The 17,876-nt window shown below is 33.9% G+C and overlaps 1 protein-coding gene across 9 annotated transcripts in view; it reads left to right on the top strand.

The window, feature by feature from the left end:
* LOC108749939 overlaps positions 1-17,876 on the top strand; it is a 72,202-nt gene that overhangs the window by 327 nt on the left and 53,999 nt on the right. For 4 of the 9 annotated variants that reach the window (XM_018488992.1, XM_018488994.1, XM_018488995.1 and 1 more), the window contains exon 1: positions 1-119. This exon is cut by the window's left edge and continues 327 nt beyond it. The exons of 3 other annotated variants lie outside the window; for them this stretch is intronic. The gene's annotated coding sequence lies outside the window, so the exon portion shown is untranslated. Of the gene's footprint in view, positions 120-17,364; positions 17,415-17,765; positions 17,832-17,876 lie in introns of those variants that run through there. 2 more of the 9 variants (XM_018488990.1, XM_018488989.1) reach the window with 2 other exon arrangements.

Below are 17,876 nucleotides of genomic sequence, written 5' to 3'. Positions count from 1 at the left end.
CCCCTCCTCCCACGTGTATTTAATCCGTTTGCATACCTCCCTTCTGTTTCCCGCCGAACTCTAAACGCGCTGAGCCGATAATCGACCGGATAACAATGCGAACCGCGATTATGCATAGGGTAAGTCAAGTCGTAAATGTATGTAGATAGAGGAGAGATTATTAGTAAAATATGCCGCAGAAATCTACCACTTTTGTTTCTTTATTCTTTTCAGAGGCAACGTTACGTTGCGTTGTAGGTTTACTTTATCGATACAACAAATACGGACGCGTTCTTATATTATAACGATAAAACGTAATTCAAGATATTTCTCTTTATCATTATCTTTTTTAAAAACATCCTACGTTTTGTCTTCAATTATGAAGAAAAGAGGATAGAGATGTAATAAATACGAAGAGAAATAGAATGCAAAGTTTGGTCTTTTATGTAAGAATAAAGCCGTTCCTAAGAAAGTTAGAGAAATATACTTATGGCTAAAAGGAATCGAAAGGAAAGCACAAAAAGCGAAGTAATTGGCAAATAAAAAATTGAAGGTCTGGGGGAGAAATGGGAGGGGTGGGGGGGGAGGGAGTATTGTAATATTAGAAAAGTATGTAATGATGTTTCCCCGTCTTCTTCATTTTCTTGCCGTGGTTTCATGCGGTCTCCAAGGAAACCAGAGTAGAAACCCTCTCAATATTGTTGATACCGACGTCGTGAATCATAAGTTCAACTTCAGACTTTAGTCGCGTAACGGGTATCACATAAATTAATATTTCAAAGTGGAAACGAGAGGGAAGACTTACCGATGCCGTGCACGTAACGCGAGAACGCACATATAGCGCGGCATATCGTGGTTTTCCCATCGCTTTCAAACACAGATAAACAAATAGAGAATCACAGGTACCAAAGATTTTTATTAAATTCCGCATCGCGAAGCGCAAACGCAAATGGTTCCGCTAGTCCCGATATTAAACAGTTAAGTAATTACGATCAGGTGCATTTTAACTTAAACATATAATTAACGTTCGAACATGTAAGTTAATTTTCTAGCTTTTGACTTGTTTTTACTTTTCGGTATCTTGGAAATGTAAAAAAACTTATTAAAAGAAGAACTTCTACTTCTTCTTTACTTAAAAAGTGATAACGCAAAAAATTGAATTTCCCAGAAAACTATAATATTTTTCAACTTGACAGAAAATTATCGACTAACCGAATAAAATAAAAAGAATATATTCTTAACATCGAATGTCATTCTACTTTTCACAATCTTTGAAAAAAACCGCTCTGTTGAGTTGTGACAATTTTGTGACATTTTTTAATAAGATTAAGTTAATTCATTTGATGATTGATTACCGATTTTACTTAACTCATTCATGGTGGCAACTTAAAATTATATGTTTTTTTTTTTTTTGGTCAGAGTTGTGTCATTTTTGAAAAGGAGCGATATAAAAATAATTTCTTTTTATAAGTACACACAATATTTATAATTGTCTTTAATTTATCTTTAATTACAACAACGCGTATTCTTTATACATTTGTATGAAATGCGTGTTAATTAGTGCTACGGTTTATTCAGTTTTATGTAACTACTAAAAGGAACTGTGATTATGGTTGAAACAAATTCAGCAGGCGATGCACGAATGACGCTCACAGTTTACGTATTAAAATATCCCCTGGCGAATTGTCAAAATGAATAGAATAGAGCTCATCTGAGGCAGACATACAATATACGCCACGTTACACACCGTAACAAATATTAAACTACGCGCTTCTGTCGAGATACACTATTGTATACTAAAGTGGAAAACGCTAAAATATTTCTCATTTGGACGAAATATATTTCGTTTAAAAATGAAACGAGTCAATTTTAATTCCGGAAAAGATTGCGGTTGTCGATAAGATATGTGCAAAAAAGTATATCTCTCTATCATTAATTATTAATTCCTTTTGACCTTTTTCATATTATATTACGTGTGTCGAAAAGATAAATCCTATGGGAGATTACGAATTCATTGGATGAATTCTCGCTGGACAACAAATAAAGTCCTATGTACGTTACATTGTATCCTGCACAAACTTTTCTCATTCTTCCTCTCTCTATAAAAAAGGAATAGTTATTGATGGTAAAATAAAACAGGTAATTATCTTATATTAAAACATAACTGAGAATATGAGACACAAAAAAATTTCGCTTTAAAACAAATTGATTCTCGAATATCGAAAGGTTGATATCTCTTTTATCATTTTTGTACTTTGACAATTTTAATTGTATCATAAAATGAAACATTCCAAGCCCAATAAAAAAGCGGCTATGTAAAAGTAAATAGATAAAAGAATTTAACGTTCTATTTTACAAAATAATTGAAGATTGAATGAAAAATTCAAATTTTACCAGAGATCGTATTTCAGTGAAACGTTTAATGTTACTTTTCTTATATATAAACACAATACTATTTTTACCTGTCTACTGAAAAAAGACAAAAGGAAGAGATACTGTTGAATTCACTAATAGTACAATGTCATCAAAAGTTACATGAAAGTTTCAATGGAAACGCAATGCGAATAATATATTTCGCGAAAATGGTGGTTATAAGAAAATTTCTCTGAACACTGTCGCTTTACTTCTCTACATGATCCTATTTCTCGTATCACCGATAACGAACCGACTGTGTCTGACTGGTTCTTGTTCATGACCGCAACGCGGGCTATATCGCTTCATCTTCCCTTGATGCACTTATACTCGATGATTCGCGCCACGTGTCCCAACATTTTTATGCCCGTCGAGTATACCTACATCATTGACGAGCCGCTCTCATAAGTGGCATCTACCGTTATACACGGCGCAATTCAATAATTCATCAACCTGTCTAGATAAAGTCTGAAGTGGAATATCAAGTTGCAAGAAATTATCTCTTGGTGTAAGAAATATGGATCAGTGCATATTATCCCTCTCTTGTGATGGACATAATCATAATGGAACATTTCAGACATTTATTGGCAATTTGTGCGCGCGTGGCATGCGGTATATTTTTAAAAAGTTTTATCGTTATTAATATTATTATTATATAACATACGGTATTGTTATAAATACATTATATAAGGTGAGTAAAAAGTCCCGGACCGCTGAAATATCTCGAGAAGTAATTTCCGAAAGAAATGTTTCTTACGAAAGTTTTAAATTAGATTTATTCACTGATCTGTTTAGTCTGACCTTGGATGGCGTCGCCAAGGTCAGGTTAAGGTCACATAGATTTTTTTAAATGGTACACCCTATTTTTTGATTCCAGAAATCTAATAGCTGGTGTCAAGAACTTTTCAAAACACTACAATAAAGTTAGTTTTTTATAAAGTACTTTTCGAGTTATAAGACTTGAAAGTTACAGTACCGCCGGCATTAGTATTACGCAAGATGTCCGACCGACGGCTAAAACTTCCTGAATGTTGTTCAGCATCATGTCCTGGATAACATTCGTTAAAATCAAATCATTGGAGATTGTTTCTCTTATTATCATTTTTACATAAAAATGAATTTTCAGCGCAAAAATGAAAATAAGATTTATTTTAGATTAAGAATAAGAGAAACAGACTTCTTTACTCACCCTTGTATAATGTGTACTTTTATTATTAAATCTAATCAGTATTTCAGTGGACCCTGACATTTTCTTCAACTATGTTGCGAAAAATTATTCATAACACATGTTTTTCACAATTTTACATAATTTTAAATTATGTAATTTTATCCCTCGAAAACTTTAACGTTCAAAATAAAAAATCGCCCACTTACGTTAACTTTAAACAAAGCTTACATTAACTTAAAATACACTGGACTCGCAACTACCTACAGTTAAGGAAACTTCGGAGTGAATACCGATTAGGATTAAGTTTGACAAAGTAGCGGCATATAAATCATCAAATTAAAACAGAGCGATGCGTATTGTTAATTTATGTATAATTATTTCTCGGCAGAGAGACGGGAATTTTAATTTCTTTCATTACGGAGATCTAAAAGAATCGAAAAAAAAAAGGAAACGCACAAACTGTATTTTACATTAAATAAATATTTCGTACATCACACTTTATCTCTTAAGAAAGAAAGAGATTCGCGCTTATCCTATTTAGAATCGTGAATTTAGACGGAGACAAATATACGTGTCTCGCAAAAGAAATCATCCCCCTAAGGAATATATTTGCAGCTAAAAGTAATTCAAGCTTCACCTGTCCGTTCTTTGCCTCGTGAAGCAGGGCATGTTTCTCAAGGAAGTAATTCCGTTTTTTATAAGAGCCCTCGCCTTTCCTTAGCCCGACGTGTGAAAGGCAAAAGTCTAGCTGTCTATCCATTCTTCAATGAGCGACGGTAAAGTGGTTCTCACGACCGATGATGGCCCGCTATCAGATGTCGTTCCATTTCTGAATCATCCCCGGAGTTAACGTCGGACGTTACACCCGCCCGTTAAAATAGCCTTCTTGTGTTTCATGCGCCACGGGAATATTTTTCTCGATTTTTTCGCACGTAAGATACTCAAGTTATCGCCCGTAAATCTTTGCAGCACGCGTAATTTTACAAGGGAAGTAGCGTCACCGCAGTCACTTCCGCAAGCTCATTCAAGCACGCTATACTCATACGAGAGTGCTCCCTTATATTCGTCGGTAAACCGCGATATGTCACGATCGTATCAAGCCTCATGTTCCGACAATATAGATACGAATTGAGGCTTTATATATTCTAAATTGTTGTATTTTTCTGGAAATCATATTTTCTCATATTTCTCTGTCACATTCTTGTACCTACTCTTCTTTGTATAACGAAGATTGATGGGAGCTATCCAACATTGACAGAAACTACCGCAAGTGAAATGACGTAAGGAATCGTATACGTCTATCTATATGTATAATATATAAATTTATATAACGCGAATCTCTAGAGCGACACAACGAAGCCCAGAAAAAAAAAATGAACAGCGTCAATTTTGAGTCGCCATTCAACGTATTGTTTATTAAAGGGAACGCGAGTGGATTAAAAGAGGCAATAGTAAGAGGCTCGAGATGAAATCGTTAAAAATTTGAAAATACTGTCCATTATAAAGGAAACGGTACATTGTTTTCTCTTTATTAAATTATATTCGGTAAATAGCTTCTTAGGCGATTCTATCCGAAGTAATGCGAGTGAAAATATAAGATCTGATTTACATGCCTTTTTACTAGCAATTATAGCGTGTTTTCTAGCCCCAATCAGAAAATTAGTACCTAGAAATATTAATAATTTTATTTAAATTATAACTTCATAAATATAATTCTAAAATATATAATTCTGTAAATTGTATTTTTTTGGCTGCTAGTTTTCTAGTTCACTTACAAGTTGCTAATAAAAAAAGTGTAAATAAGGTTTTACGGAGGCCATTTCGCGATCATTTTTCAACATTTCTCGGATTTTATTGCAAAGTGACGTGAGTATCGTCTAATGGAGTACACTTCTGAGTACTTAGATGTTTTCAATTAAATCTCATTGCGTGGGTTTAAGTATACGACCAACAAGCAATGTCGAAAATCTAAGCTGAAGAGAAAATCAATAGAATCGGTTTTCACGTTCTTGCATTTTCTTCGTCTCACAGTTCCCAAATAGAAATCGGTATGGATCTCCTGGACTAAATTACTCGTGATCAACCAACACGCTTAATTAGAATGGCCCCGAAGGGAATGTTTTAATGACCGAGTACTTTTCAATCAGCCTGTGTATTTTCGCAAAATTTTAATTAAAATTACTGACACAAATTGTTCCCCAATACGATGGCTCTTGCAAAACCGATGAAAATTTAATTATTTGCTCTTAAAGTACGTAAATGTCATTTTCATATGACAAATAATTGATATTTGTTCTATATTTGGTAAAGCATGATTTCTATATTTTCATCTAAATGTATTTCAATCTTTCATCTAAGTCCATAAAAAACAGTCGACAACGGCCTAATTAAAATTTGACAGGTTAATTTATATTTGTCCTTTTAAATATGCAGATCGGGGAGTGCTTGTGCGGCGTACAATTTGCAAGACGCGATAACTGATGTGTGAAAGGCGATTTGTTGCGCATACACGTTATGTTAGAAGCACGAGTCGAACAGGAAAATGTATGCTCAATTTATGCGGGAGTTTCGTGTCCTCGCCAGAGCGCACGAGGAAGTAATCTCGTTCTGCGTACTCGGATAGTTAGGCGGATAACTGGCAATTCAACCGCGGCGAGAAAAGTATTATGCAAATGCGATACGAATTAGGACGACATTACGTGTGTGCGAGGTACATTTTTCAGCGAGACGTGGTGGCGAGAGGGTTGACCTTTTCATACGTCTCTGACTCGGTTCCAATGCGCGCTTATTCTGGCATTGAGTGCGCACTCGCGCTTTTTCAGGTTTATTCTTGCCAACAACTGTTTGAGCTTCAACAACCTCGCGCTTGCTAGCTTTATCGCGATCAGCTGTGTCAGATCCATCAAGATCCCCAGATACGCGCGGATCGTTACGTGCGTCACGCCGAGTATCGTTTTATTTTCACGCCGGATCGTCGCCATCCCCTCGGCTTACAACCCTCACTCGGAATTGACGCTCTCTACCGTAGTAGGAGTGATCTGAAAAATCATGAGAGGCTTTACCTGCGGGCTACGAATGCTACATTTCAGACTGAAATCAAATTCTGGAAAAAAAAGGAGTTTTCATATATATATATAAATGCAATACATTTAAATTCTCCATCTCGAAGAACGGCTGCGCTATTTTTCCCCTCGTGCTATCAAAAGAGTTTCGAACTTATTGCATGTCACAAGAAAAATATACTTTATTTATTAATTATTGTTTACCGTTATTGAACAATGTGCGTTATGAAAATTTGGAGATTTATATATAAGAATTAAAAAAATGTTATTCATACAAATTTCAATCATTTCAATGTAAAATAAATCCATTTGCAAAGTTTCAACTTTCTTACGTTAACAGTAACTGACTGATGGCCGTTTCTAATGTAGATTAACTTTAATCTCGGTTCAACTTAATCTTCGTCTTTTCTTATTCTTAAAACTAGAAACAGATGAAGACTTAGTTATAACTACGGCGTAACAGTAACAATTCTCTGTAACGTGCATGCATACCTCAAGTTCGTGCTCTTTAATGATTGGAAATTAGTTTATCCGGTAAACAACGTGAAGAGAATTAACGTCGATATGCATGATATGTGACTAAGATACATGATGCAGCAGCACCGTATAGAAACTGACATTCTTGAACGTTTCCACCGTAATTGTAATTGCAAATTGTGGCATAGATTACCAATGCAAAGGGAGACCGCCTTCGTTCTTCTCCCTCCTTAAGGACACACTCAGAATGCGCCCTTAATGCCAAGTTGTACATCAATGCCTGTATATTTTCCGGACGAGAATTATCCATTTTCGAAAATGTTGTGATATCCACAAGTCTTAACTGTTCATTGCTGAAAAGCAGGGATATTGGGAGTGGTATTTTAAGATTGTATTATAAATATCTAGTTGATTTAATATCCGATTACATAAATCCGAGCACCCATATTATCCGGATAATCCTGAATTTAATATCCGAAAAGTCGAATCTACGAATTCAATGAAATCAAATCTGAATTAATTACTGCGCAAGATTGACAGAGAATCGATTGCGTTACAATGTTTCATTCAAATTTTATGTGATGAAATTAAAATAAAAAAGAACTTTAATATAATTTGCGCGCGGCAATACAATAAAATTAAATACTCGATATCTTTCACTCTTGAAAGGATTTCAGCAATTATAATCTCCGAGTAATTTCTATTTCAGGTAGATATTTGAGAATATTAATCTCAATAGAATATTTACAGTTTAAACTTTATATGTTTAATATGAATATATATATATATATATATATATGTCCGACGATATGATTGCGGTACTTTTTATTCAACAGGTAATTTATATGGATTTATTTCTACGTAAGCTCGAAGGAATTATGCATAAAAATTTTATTTCGATAAATATGTGATATTTTGTAAGTAAGCATCACCCAACGTGCAAAATTCAACGTGTATGGGTAAAGAACGCGAATGTGTGAGCATATACCTACCTTTTCGTCTCTCGGGTAAGCTCATAGTTGGCTCATTTCCATTTACAATGTCGCTCCCTACGTGAACGGTCTAGAGCTTCGCGACTCGAAATCTTTTGGAGGTGCAGAGCTCGAAAAGTACCGTCGAGCACGTAATTCAGTCCGACACACTTCTGACGACAATTGGTAACGACATTCCCGCTTCTTTCCAAAAGGCAAGCTTCGCTGGTCGGCTACGGGTCACGATGATTTCATGCATATCGGAATCGAGTTCCTCCATGCTAAAGCGATGACGAGAATAAGTCTAGGAGAATATTTCGGAGTCGGGGGCAAAGCGAGAGACTCGCGGAATTTCGCTACAATGTGAATGGAAGCCTTTGGAAGCGATGTCTTACTACACCAAGTATAGTAGGTAGCAATAAAAGAGAGCCGAACCGTGCACAGTTTACAATCCTCGCAGTTTGCAACACGTTTCTGAAGTGCACTACTTGCGGGAGAGAGCGTCTAATTGAGCATGAAGCTTTTGACTCCTATCTGGCTTACGCGTCATGAAAATATAACACAGCGAAATACTCTTCAGCAAAATCAGAACTGAAGTAACTTAATTTGGTATTTTACGCCCGAGCAATTTATTAAGCTTTCTCGAGGAAATACAAAGCTATTTATCAACGTTTAATAAACAAGCTCGAAAATGGGCGTCATTATTGTAGGCAATATATTAAAGTTACGAGTGAAACGGATTTCTAGTAGTTTTCTACATTCAGAGAAAAATATAGTGGCAGCAATTATACAGATAAAAATCAAAATGAATATACAAGTTTTATATGTAAAATTAATGTTGACACAGTTGAATATTTTAGAATTGCAATAACTATAACATTCTTTATTCAATTGTACATTAATTTTATATGGAAAGAACAGCTTCGCTGAAGTATCTAGAAATTTAGCTAGATTCAGATCTGAAAATAATTTTGTTGAACTATCAGAATAATTATGCAGAATTCTTGAGTAATGTTGCGAAAAATTTTGCATTTTAGCTACTAATTTCAACGTCTTATATAATTATTTTAATGATCTATCAAAATTATTTTTAGGCTGTATCATAGATACCTATTTTTAGAGATGCTTCAGTAAAACTTCTCTTTCGACCTAAAACGTGCAATTAGTTGTCATCATTATGTTTTTTCTTCGAGTGTAACAGCGCGCGTTGAACAGTAAAAATAAAAAATTAAATAAATGGATAATTACATGAATATATCTGTAAAATCATATTTAAATCGTGTTTACTTGTCACGATAAATTTAACTGAAAAGCAACAAAGTTTATCCCCTGTAAATACGCGAATGAGCTATATATGTACCAAATGTCTCATAAAATGTACGACTTATCAGTCTTGTCTTATACCGCCATTCGAAGCTCAATGGCTCTACTCCAAGTCGATTATTTTCCGCCACAACAATACTATCTATTTATTTAGTGACGATGTATCCAAGCTAGTATAAATTTTATTGTTCCGCCAGAAATTTGTGCGACTGTACTTCTACGTTTTATAGCGTTTCACCACCAGTTCAGTTTACTAATAGTGAATTTCGTCACTCGCACTACACTGGGATTAGCAGTACTTATTGGAGATTGCTTCATATAAAATGCAATATAAAAAAATAACAGTATAATCAACTTTGACAGCAAAATAATACATATACCTATATTTTATTAAATAACATGACGATATCGCTATTTAATCATTTAAGATATTTAATTATTTAAATTATTTACAGTTTTTAAAGTGCTTGTTAGCATCAAATCATTAGCAGCATCTTCCTAAGATGCTTATTTGCAGCAATAATAACAAATTGCTTGTAAATTTAATTTGTGTTACGTATTATTTCAGTTGAGACTGTGTTTCAAGACCAACAAATATCGGCGCACAGTTAGCTTGAACTAAAAAAATAATTGTATTATACAAATTCACAAGAAATATTTGGCACGAAGATCGTCTTGATCGAAAATGGCGTGTAAAGTATTCATATATTTTTACATTTGATTTTGCTAACTTTGTATCTACAATATATCAGCTTTTAGTACGCACTAATCTAGTGTGATGCAAGAAACTGAATTCTATAAGAGCATCTCAGTATGAAGTGGTCTTACACACACACACACACACACACACACACATCGTAGAAATATCGCGCCACCCGATATACGTCGCGCGCGAAGCCAGAAGCTTTTCTTAGCCTTTTCGGTCACTGACAAGAACGATCGCCGAGCCGGTCGCAGTCCGCAAAAGCTCGTGCATTTCCACATGGCAGAAAACACCCTGGCGTCTGGCATCCGTTCCGACGCCCCGATATCGTTGTATTCCGTGCGATTATTCGAATTCTTTCATATTCAATCCAATTCAACCCGCTCGGGCACTCGAGCGCGAACGACCGGCGTGCAGCGTGTATTTTCGGCATCGCCGACGGCGCCCGTTGAAGCGATGGATGTGGATATCGGCGGCGCGAGGGATAAGTAACGTATATATTCCGCCGTACAATGCGATGTCCCACGTCATTCCACCATTATTGTCCCCGGCCCGGCGACGCGATGTCTCGCGGCGTCGAGACTTGGGGCAATAAAAAATTCGCATTTGTACGCAACGCGCGCGTTCGGAGTCACGTAATGTCTCTTTACGCTCTCTCCTTCTTGGCTTAGCTCACTTTTCACTCACTCTCTCTCCTACTGGCGCACGTTTTATTTCGGACGCTACACCGAGATATTTTTGTCGATCGCGTGCTTCTCTCTCTCTCTCTCTCTCCGTCTCACAAGAAGCCGTTTGTCTACCTTTACACGCGAGGAACAGCCAAAATCGTGTACCTATAAATTTGATGTAAGATTATAATGACTTGTAAGAGTCGGGGGATTTCAAGCTCTCGAGAAGGATTAATTTACCGAGCGATCCGTTTTCTATTTATAAACTATAGAAATTCTAGCGAATAGAATATATATATTTCAAAAACGAGAAAAATGATCTGCGTATAACAAATAATGGTTTTTTTTTTATTACTACCCCTTTTATAACGCGATTTGTCCGTACGCGATTTAACGATGTTATCGATTCTTTGTGCGAACGTCATAAATGTGTCAAAAATTACAAATCTATTTTTAATCGTACCACCGAAATCAATTTTTTCGTCGGTTTTCCGTTTAACTTTATTCGCATCCGTAGTACAGATATACACGACGCTGCTGTTGTATGTTAAGCTCGTAAGAAATATCAAGGGAGCCTAATCAGATTTCTTGTCAAGATATCAGAATTATTGGAAATCTCGAATAGAGTCAGAAGCGAAACGAGGTGCCAGTCGAAGATGATGTCCAATTAATTGGGTTCACGGCCGTAGTTATCGGCTACGATCTTTTTACTTTCCGTCATGGCAAAGAAAAACCTGGTAAAAGAGAAAAGACCAGAATTCTTATCTTTTGCATTTTACCACGCGACTTTATTCAGACGCTGCGCCTCTTATTTAGAACCGAGCAGGTGCAGTAATTAAGGAACGCTTGTGGCAGCATTTACTTATAATTAATGGAAAATGCAACGTCACAGGAATAACGTTTAAATGTCACGATACCATTGTGAAGTACGGTACGTAGTGTAAAACGTAATTTAAAATATTAATTGTGCTGTGAGAAGATGTGCGTGTGGTATTCAAGGAAATCGTTGTGTTCTATTATCGTCACATTCTCCAATTGCCATGCTTTTGAATAATTCAGAACAATTAATTTATTAATACACGGATATGTAACGTCTGGTTGTAAAATATTCCATTAATGATATTGTTTCTACAAAGGTATTAGATGACTAATCCTTTACCGCTTAAAATAACTAGTAGAATTATTCTACCATCCAATACTTTTTCTTTCGTAAAAAATTGTAATTCTTAATTCTTATTTGATTCAACATCCACATTACATTGAAAAAATACTAAATTTTAATAAATATTTCTTTGAATAGTTTTGAGTAAATATTTATTAAATGTATACATATATTTATTTGATACAAAAATCAATAATTTGATTTTTCATTGAATAAATATTTATTTATACTGTACATTGTTAAATCTAGGCAGTGCTTCGCGCTATGCTTAGCTCCGAGACACTACCTAGATAGAAGAGTGTCTGGATAGAAGAGTGTCAAATTTAATCTAATTTAACTCACCACTGCTCCTATTTCTCAATATATATATTTTATACGAAAACAATAAAGTTACAAAATTCAAATTAGGTTGAATTTGACACTATATATTGTCAAATTTAACCCAATTTAAACTATTTAACTCTTACTTAGTACTACATATTTAAAGAAATATGTATTAAAAATTAGTAAATTTTTTTATGCAGGATATATTTTTAATTTGACAATTAAGCCCTTTACTGTAAAATTTCATAATTATAGTATAATTAAGAGAGACAGACCATTTCTTTAAAGTTAAAATATTGGACATAGATATGGACTTCCGCACATTTTACATTTTCGTTAAATTCCCAAAATTTCTCATTTCAAATCGCTGGAAGAGGAGATGGTATTATGGCCAATGTATATATTGTGATCTCCCTTAATATCTCCGCTATTATATAACAAATCCTAATAATTACTTATGGAATTATTTGTTCAGTAGCTCACTGTTACATCATAACGCTAATATACCAATACTCAATAGTCAGCACTTACTAACGCATATTTACTTTCAAGTATTTCGAAACGTTTCTGAGGTACATTTTAACGCATAATTACATCTGCTTCCTTATTTTTCTGAAACTTGAGCGTATTATCACATGAATATAAGTACTTTTGAGTGTGTTATTTGCTATTTAATATTTTATTTGACTGTATATACTTTGAGTTAAGCAAATTTGAACAATAACATGGCATTTTGCTAATGTGGCCCTCTATGAGTATTGATTACTCACGATTTCTTTTTTCAAGTTTTCATATCAAAATAATTATTTGATAATCGATTGTAGTTCTACTATGAATCTATAGTTTATATTACGTGTATTATTTTTAGTACTGAGAGCTTTAGTATTGAGCAGCTTATATGCAGAAGTTATGTGCATGTATATACATTCATTTACATACATTTTAAAATACATTTTACTTTTTTGTTAATTTTGCAACAAAATACTGTTTTCTAAACAAAACTAATACTTTTATGCAAGACCACATTACTACCCATGTTTTTTCTTCGAATCATTATGCAATGTCGCCACATTTTTATTAACAGTATCTTAAGTAATAAATATTTTGTAACTTTAAGTCCAGAATCGATTCAACAACATTTTAACGCATGTAACTGTCAAGTTTTAAATATTAATTATTAACGAAGTTATTGTGTAAAATGTAATTGGGGGTGTTATATAATACCACCTTTTCCTCTACTAATCAATCGAGGAAGAGAGAGAGAGAGAGAGAGAGAGAGAGAGAGAGAGAGAGAGAAAGAGGCTAAAATCTTTCTTAAGTAAAAATCGATTCAGCGAGAATCTATAGAGAAGAATTCAAAGAAAACAGTGAATTTCTACGTAAAACGTGTTTCTAGAACGATTTGCATGCAATGAATGATGTTTAATAATTAATGCTCGCGCGTGATAAGACTCATCTATTTTGAAAGGTGAAGATTTGAAAGGATTTTAAGAGCCTAGAATGTAACAGCAAAAGATGGCTATTGAAACGCCGTTACTCTAGCAGTACTCCAATTCCAGAGGAAGCATCGGGAACCGAAGCTTTCTGCGGATATACATCGTTTCACACTCCACTCGACCTAGTAATTACGCCAAGTTCGTGAATTCCGAACTGTGTCTCTTCTCTCCCTCTTCCACTCCATCATTTCTCTCTCTCTCTCTCCCCCTCACCCTCCCCCCTCCCCCCCCCTCTCTCTCTCTCTCTCTTTCTCTCTCTCCCGTCATATAATGGAAACTCGCGAAATAGCTTGTTGCTTCGATCGTGTTTCGTCGACGACATTCCGAGTCGATCGATGAGCTAGGTTTGTATTCGGTACTTTCGCGTGCAACCCTTTGTCCCCACGATCTCACTTGAAGTTAAATTTAAGCCGGTGGTTAGAACAACAGTATAAGTGCTAATTCCTTCATTTTGAAAAAAAAAACAAAAGGGCTCACAAAAGTATTCAACGTGAGAGATCTAGCCAGCACTTCAGCACTTTTTTAATTATTTTCTATTGAAGCAGAGACTCTAAAACTGCACTTCACGCGAAAAACTGCAATAATTAATAGGTATATATATGTATTATCATAAAATATTTCAAATTTTACTTTTGCCAACTCATACTTCCAATATGCCCAAAAATATGACTCATTTATTATATTAATTTATTTTATTATTAATATAAATGACATAACTAAAGATGATTTTAAAAAAATATTTCCCACTAGCCTTTTATAAGAAGCATTAATAATTAGAGTATGTGAAAATTAATGTAATTATGTTATAATGTATAAGTTATATTATACAATTTTACGCTAAAAGTTTCATAACATAGTATCGATTTATTATAGGATAAAAACACTAGATGTCGAACAGAGGTACTAGTTCCGGATCATTTTTTATATTTAAATAATTATAGTTTTATATTGAATAATTATAGTATTTTCCATTAAATACATATCACAAGATTCTTTAGCATTTTGTTTTCTGTCTCTTTCAAGTGTCAATTGAATTTAATTTATTAAGAACAGCGCTACACATTTTATTGATGTCGTTAACTAATTAAATGTGCAAAGTTAATTAACATATGTATGTGTAAATTTATTCAAAGTGTAATATCATAAGAATTGCCTTATGGCTTTTATAGTAGTAAATAGCATTAGCTTTCATGAATAAAATCAACGTTTATATGCTCAGTTGAGATTAAATGTGTCGGGTTATAATCATGTTATAATCACTATGTTATAATAATATTGCGTAAATTTATTATAAAAATGTTTAAAAGCTTGCCAAATCTTACAAATGTCATCTCGAAAAGATTTATTTGTTTTAAGTATCAAAATAGAATACAAAATAGTACACATGTATCTATGTATGCAAAAAGTGTTACTATTTATAATTTAAAGTTTTTTATTGCTAAATGTTTAATTTTCATTAATTTTTTTAATCAGCATTGATCTTTAACTGTCTAATATTAAATAAAATTAACTAATTTTAATTAATTTTAAATAAATTTGAATGTGTTAAAATTGCATCATGACAATTAAACCTTAGAACTAGGTGTGGGTCAACAATTATAATTTCATTATATATATTACGATATGCATACGCAAATCATTTTTATTATTTTTATGGGATGTAGTAACGTCAAAAAGGATAAAAAGAGCATTTGGTGAATTGATCTCCAATTATATTACATGAGGTCTAATTGTGGATAATTGTCATTACTTTATTTAATGTAAATTAAAACATATAAAACGGTAATGAAATGAAATAAAATTATCCATAATGTAATCTTTATGATCAATCATAACTATTAAATATTTTATTAATTGTCTAATATTGTTCCGGATAAAAATATAAATTTTGTTTTTAAAGAGTGATCGACAACTAATGATTTTACGATCTTCTCTTTTAAGTCTTTTAAATTTTCTTCTACTGTCTTTCAAATTTTCGTATTAGTTAAACGCAAGAGAGAGAATAATGCGCGTCAACAAAGTTTCACATCGCTAATGAGATAGTCTACAAACACTCAAAGAGCCCTTTCCGTAAGTTTAACGTCATAAGTATAACATCTAGGAAAGTATTCGAGCATAAATAATTGGTCAAAAATCGAGCAAAAAAATGTCTGTTCCGAAGAATCACAACGAGTACCCGGGAGACATATTTACATTGCTTCTAACGAGTGTCGTTTAAAGTACAACCAGTTCTCGAGTTCTACTCTCTCTGTACCGATGCTCTCTCTCAATCAGCGTTTCGCGAATCAACCTCCAAAAGTGTATCCCTTTTTTTTCAACCTTCGCGACGTGACTATATTTCAGGAAATTTATAATACGCGCTGTCACCTATGAGGACAAAAAGGATTGAACTCCCGTGCGCGTGTGTCGCATGCGAATTTTAATATCGGTGCGGTTCGCTGCGATTCATCAGCCTGAATGCAATTTTGCGTGTATACATCCTCTCGTAAACGAGATCTGCACACATCCCGTACGCGTTTCATACGGCAAAGATCTAAGCAATCTCTTTCATCTCTTCCATATACATGGGACTTCTTATCTATTATCGTATCCTATTTTATCGTACATAGAGATTGTGCATGTAAAGTTAATAAAATTTCCGTAACGAATTTCGCCTATAATATAAGTCGCATCTTCTCGTTATAAAGAACAAAAGAGCTTGCGCGATGTTTCATCATGGAACCTAAAAGCCCTAATAGCACACTTCATTCGAGAGACATTCTGACGGACGTTAGACCTTAGGACATAAAGATAGCCTCTGAATGTTCTTCGGAGATCCGTGCTGTTAGGAAGATTCTGCTCTATTATAAAATCTCTAAAGATCATTTCTGCTAAATTAATTGTTTCAAATACTTTTAGTATATTTTTCCTTCAAATTCTTCTTCAAAATAGAAAGTGTCATGTGAAATAACTAAGCGATACATAAAAATCACTTTAGAGTATTAACATTTTATTTTTATCGATTTATATCATTATACCGCTCAATGGCTCATTTCTTTAAGTTGAAAGGAATAATATAATCAAAACATATGATAAAACGATCAATAATCTAACTTAATAAAGAAATTATAATTAAAGTTTTAGTACATTTATTAAAAATTAAAAAAAAAACAAACAATGAACGTTTCGGAATCACACTTCGGTCCTTTTCAACAAATTCAGCGATAAAATTGAAAGTTTTTTTTTTCTTATCGATACATAGATTAATTCATAGAATTAACGGCGATAAGAAATGTAGTAGTTAAAATTGCTTAAAACCTTGTTGCAATAGATATAAGTAGATGATGTTGTACATACTAATTGTAAGCTTAACTTCTAATTAAAATGTTGAGATCCTGTGTTTCCAATAATGGCGCCTGCAGACAATATGACTAACGTATATGCCAACTTCGTACACATTCGCTTAATATTGATTTACATTCAATATGGATAATTATGTATGTCATATGTGTATATTTGCTTATGTTGACATATGTTGATCATGTCGACTGGAGGCGCCTTTAGTTCATTATTTTGACGATTGATCATCAAATCTTCGTTGTCAAGCGGACATATATTGACAATTGGAGTTAGGATCTAAATATTGAAACAAGGACTCATTACAGAAACATCTTACTTGGTTAAACACATGTATTTAGTGATATAATCTTCAAGAAAACCAAATGTGCTAAAAAAAAAGAACTCATATTATTTTTGAAAAGTCTCGATTTAAAGAATCTGGAGAAAGCTTTAATATTATATCTACGACGAACAGTTTCCTCTGAAACGAAATGCACTTTCAACGTTTCGGCAAATTTGAGAAGGATACGCCACAGCGGGAATGACATAATCGCATTGCATAACGGAATTTCCGCGCTTTTAACGGTCGAAAAAAGATGATTTTAGTCCGCGAGTGCTTAAACGCAGGTTGTGCATTATAACATAAAAATATGATTACCGTCACCGCTGCGCGCGGTCTTTAAAAGAGAACGGAGATATGTATTAATTTATATCGTCCCAGAGTGATTTTAAAGTGTCATTAGCGCGGCCGTCCATTATAACAAAATTGTAATTATCTATCCTATATATATATTTTGTATATATATATATATA

The sequence above is a fragment of the Trachymyrmex septentrionalis genome, unplaced genomic scaffold (genome assembly GCF_001594115.1).
Source record: "Trachymyrmex septentrionalis isolate Tsep2-gDNA-1 unplaced genomic scaffold, Tsep1.0 scaffold32, whole genome shotgun sequence".
Lineage (NCBI taxonomy): Eukaryota > Metazoa > Arthropoda > Insecta > Hymenoptera > Formicidae > Trachymyrmex > Trachymyrmex septentrionalis.
The sequence above is the reverse complement of the archived record's forward strand: the minus strand, read 5'-3'. Positions and strand labels throughout refer to the sequence as shown.